The 5343-nt window shown below is 37.6% G+C and overlaps 1 pseudogene; it reads left to right on the forward strand.

Moving 5' to 3' along the window:
- Positions 1-4177: 4177 nt before the first annotated feature.
- Positions 4178-4952, forward strand: LOC124505048 (RNA-binding protein Musashi homolog 2-like; annotated as a pseudogene).
- Positions 4953-5343: the final 391 nt, after the last annotated feature.

Below are 5343 nucleotides of genomic sequence, written 5' to 3' on the forward strand. Positions count from 1 at the left end.
GCCATTACACTGAGCTCTGCCCAACTGGGCCAACCTTGCTCTTCAAGAAACAAGTCTCACCGCTAGCTTAATTTATGGATTATAAAGACTTACATAGACTGACTTTTAGGGGAAAATGAAGCAATTTCAGTCCTACTTCAATCTGTTAGCAGGTTCATCTATTCAATTTTATTTCTTTTTCCTTTTTCTCTTTTACAATCCTTTACTTTTTCTTGAATAAAGAGAAATAATTCATTTTTATTTTTAATTTTTATTAAAAGTATCTTTATTTAATTTTTATTATATTTTTTACTTTTCTGTAAATTTTTTCAAATTCTACTTTACTTCCATAATTTTATTTTAGTCTAATTCAGTGTATGCACCTTTTAAAAATTTTAAACAATTTCCTTTTTTTTCTTTCTTTTTATTTTTTTCTCTTTTTCAATTCTTTTCTTTTTCTTGAATGGACAAAGAAGAATATGTCATTTTTATTTTCAATTTCTATTAAAAATATTCTTATTTAATTTTCATTACTATATTTTTTGCTTTTATGTAAATTTTTTCTAATTCTATTTTACTTCCATCATTTTATTTTAGTTAATACAGTGTATTTTTTCAAATTTTCATGATTTCTTTTTTCCCTTTTTTCTTTATCTTTTTTCTCTTTTTAATTTCTCTTCTTTTTTCTTAAACCCAGAAAATGAAATATTTCATTTTTAATTTTTAATAAAAATATTTGTCTTTAGTTTTTTCTACTATATTCTTTACTTCTGTGTATATTTTTTCAAATTCTAGTGTACCTCCATCATCTTATTTTAGTCCACTTCAGTGTATTCATTTTTTCAAATTCTCAAAAAATTTCCTTTTTTTTTTCTTTTTCCACCCCTTTTTTTAATGTAATGTGTCAAACCACTTTCAACACACAGACCAAAACACACCTAGGATCTTGCATCATTTACTCAATTTGTGTGTGTGTGTGTGTGTGTGTGTGTGTGTGTGTGTTTAATTTTATTTTTTACTTTATTTTTTTAATTTTAAAGTTTCTGTCTCATTACTTCCTTTTATCCCTCCAAAATAACAAAATGAAGGAATTTTCCCCAAAAGAAACAACACGAAGAAATGACAGCTAGGGATTTAACCAACACAGATACAGGCAAGATGTCTGAACCAGAATTTAGAATCACGATAATACGAATACTAGCTGGAGTCAAAAATAGATTAGAATCCCCTTTCTGCAGAGATAAAAGAAGTAAAAAATAGCAAGAATGATATTAAAAATGCTAAAGCTGGGCTGCAATCATGGATGGATGCCGTGGCAGCAAGGATGGATGAGGCAAAACAGAATCAGTGATATAGAGGACAAACTTATAGAGAATAATGAAGCAGAAAAAAAGAGGGAGATTAAGGCAAAAAAGCATGATTTAAGAATTAGAGAAATCAGTGACTCATTAAAAAGGAACATCAGAATCATCGGGTCCCAGAAGAGGAAGAGAGAGAGAGAGGGGTAGAAGGGTTCTGTGAGAGAATCATAGCAGAAAACTTTCCTAACATGGGGAAAGACACAGACATCAAAATCCAGGAATCACAGAGGACCACATTAGATTAAAAAAAAAACTGACCATCAACAAGGCATATCATAGTCAAATTCACAAAATACTCAGGCAAGGAGAGAATCATGAAAACAGCAAGGGAAAAAGAGTCCCTAACCTACAAGGAAAGACAGATCAGGTTTGCAGCAGAACTGAAACTTGGCAGAAAGTTTCATAATCAAGGGGTCTATCCACCAAGAAGACCTAGCAATTGTAAACGTTCATGCTTCAAATGTGATAGCATCCAAATATATAAATCAATTAATCACAAACATAAAGAAACTCATTGATAGTAATACCATCATAGTAGGAGACTTCAACACCCCACTCACAGCAATGGACAGATCATCTAATCAAAAAATCAACAAGGAAACAATGGCTTTGAATGACACACTGGACCAGATGGACTTAACAGATATATTCAGAACAATTCATCCCAAAGCAGCAGAATATACATTCTTCTCCAGTGTACATGGAACGTTCTCCAGAATAGACCATATACTGGGACACAAATCAGCCCTAAGTAAGTACAAAAAGATCGAGATCATACCGTGCATATTTTCAGATCACAATGCGATGAAACTCGAAATCAACCACAAGAAAAAATTTGGAAAGGCAACAAATACTTGGAGACTGAAGAACATCCTACTAAGGAATGAATGGGCTAACCAAGCAGTTAAAGAGGAAATTAAAAAGTATATAGAAGTCAATGAAAATGATAACACCACAACTCAAAACTTCTGGGATGCAGCAAAGCAGTCTTAAGAGGAAAGTATATAGCAATCCACGCCTTCCTAAAGAAGGAAGAAAGATCTCACATACACAACCTAACCATACACCTTAAAGACCTGGAAAAAGAACAGCAAATTAAACCCAAAACCAGCAGAAGACAGGAAATAATAAAGATTAGAGCAGAAATTAATGCTCTCAAAAAAAAAAAAAAAACCAGTAGAACAATCAATGAAACCAGAAGGTGGTTCTTTGAAAGAATTAACAAAATTGATAAACCAATAGCCAGTTTGATCAAGAAGAAAAAGGAAAGGACACAAATAAAATCATGAATGAAAGAGGCAAAATCACAACCAACACGACAGAAATAAAAACAATAATATGAGAATATTATCAGCAATTATATGCCAATAAAACGGGTAATCTGGAAGAAATGGACAAATTCCTAGAAACATATACACTATCAAAACTCAAACAGGAAGAAATAGAAAATTTGAACAGACCCATAACCAGTAAGGAAATTGAGTTAGTAATCAAAACTCTGCCAAAAACCAAGAGTCCAGAGCCAGATGGCTTTCCAGGGGCATTCTACCAAACATTTAAGGAAGACTTAACACCTATTCTCTTGAAACTGTTCCAAAAAATAGAAATGGAAGGAAAACTTCCACACTCTTTCTATGAAGCCAACATTACTTTGATTCCAAAACCAGACAGAGACGCCACAAAAAAGGAAAACTATAGACCAATTTCCCTGATGAACATGGATGCAAAAATCCTCAACAAGATTAGTAGCCAACCGGATCCAACAATACATTAAAAAAATTATTCACCACACCCAAGTGGGATTTATACTTGGGATGCAGGTCTGGTTCAATATCCGCAAAATAATTAACGTGATTCATCACATCAATAAAAGAAAGGACAAGAACCATATGATCCTCTCAATAGATGCAGAGAAAGAAATTTTGTATTTGACAAAATACAGCATCCTTTCTTGATAAAAACCCTTGAGAAAGTAGGGATAGAAGGAGCACACCTCAAGATCATAAAAGCCTTATATGAATGCCCCAACGCTAATATCATCCTCGATGGGGAAAAACTGAGAGCTTTCCCCCTAAGATCAGGAACAAGACAGGGATGTCTACTCTTGCCACTGTTATTCAACATAGTATTGGAAGTCTTAGCCTCCGCAATCAGACAACACAAAGAAATAAAAGGCATCCAGATCAGCCAGGAGGAGGTCAAACTTTCACTCTTTGCAGATGACATGATACTTTATATGGAAAACCCAAAAGTTTCCACCAAAAAACTGCAAGAATTGATTCATGAATTCAGCAAAGTTTCAGGATACAAAAGCAATGCACAGAAATCGGTTGCAGTCCTATTCACCAACAATGAAGCAACAGAAAGAGAAATCAAGGAATTGATCCCATTTACAGTTGCACCAAAAAGCATAAAATATCTAGGAATAAATCTAACCAAAGAGGTGAAAAATCCATACACTGAAAACTGTATAAAGCTTATCAAAGAAATTGAAGAAGACACAAAAAAATGGAAAAATATTCCATGCTCCTGGATAGGAAGAACAAATATTGTTAAAGTGTTGATACTACCCAGATGGGGGTGAGGAGGAGGAGGGGGAGAGGTGGGGATGGGCGGGGGGGGGGGGATGTGGAGCAGTCAGCCTGAGCTCAGCTGAGCCCACGTGTGTGGCTTCCTGTGCTCCGCCACTGGCTGAGAGATTCGGAGGAGCCTGGGGAAGGGAGGAGGAGGAGGGGGAGGACGGAGCGGGAGATCTCGGGCTCGTAGCCAGCCAGGGCTCTGCTCTGATCCCTGTGGGGCTCGGTTTTTTGGGGGTGGGGGGCGGGGGGGGCTCAACTATGGAGGCAAATGGGAGCCAAGGCACCTCCGGCAGTGCCCACAACTCCCAGCGCGACCCCGGTAATATGTTTATCAATTGAGCTGGCAGACGTCACCAGATAGCCTTAGAGACTATTTTAGCAAATTTGGAGAAATTAGAGAATGTATGGTCGTGAGAGATCCCACTACGAAATGCTCCAGAGTCTTCGGTTTCGTCACGTTCGCAGACCCAGCAAGTGTAGATGAAGTATTAAGGCAGCCCCACCATGAGTTCGATTCCAAGATGATCGACTCCGAAGTTGCATTTCCTCGTGGGGCACAACCCAAGATGGTCACAAGAACAAAGAAGATATTCGTAGGCGGATTATCTGCGAACATGGTGGTGGAGGACGTAAAACAGTACTTTGAACAGTTCGGCAAGATGGAGGATGCAATGCTGCTATTTGATAAGATGACCAAAAGGCTCAGAGGTTTGGCTTTGTTACGTTTGAGAATGAAGATGTGGAAAAAGTCTGTGGGATTCATTTCCATGAAATCAATAATAAAATGGTGGAATGTAAGAAAGCTCAGCCTAGGAAAGTTATGTTCCCACTGGGGACAAGAGGCCAGGCCCGGGGACTGCCTTACACCATGGACGCATTCATGCTTGGCATGGGAATGCTAGGCTACCCCAACTTTGTGACAATCTATGGCCGTGGCTACCCTGTATTTGCTCCTAGCTATGACTATCAGTTCCCAGACTATTTGCCGATTTCACAAGATTCATATAAATTTCACATAACTTTTATCAACTAGCTCTTAAGAGAGGCATAACAAAGTGGGGTTTGCTACCATTACTAGACAGAGGACACAGTCCCGGTCGGGGCCAGCCCCGCCACTGTCCATGCCTGCTGAGACTGTCCTGGCTGCCCATTTGAACCAATGTTCTTTTACTCTTTTTTAATTCTTGGAAAAGACTCATGTCCTCATTGCTTCACTCAGTTTAAAAAGAAATTTTTTTTTCTTGTGCAGTCTCCTGGCATTTTGCTTCTTGTACCCAGCGTGAACATTCTTCCTACCTACCCCAACTTCCCACCCTCACCTGGAATGTAACAGTACCAGAGGGAAAATTCTTACAAACTTTGTAGAGCCTCCTCAGGGGAGTCCAGGAAACAGGCATAAGATTACTTTAAATATTGACCAAATA

Source organism: Lynx rufus, unplaced genomic scaffold (assembly GCF_022079265.1).
Source record: "Lynx rufus isolate CCGP_SWC_20201006 ecotype Redwood Valley unplaced genomic scaffold, mLynRuf1.p SCAF_9, whole genome shotgun sequence".
NCBI lineage: Eukaryota > Metazoa > Chordata > Mammalia > Carnivora > Felidae > Lynx > Lynx rufus.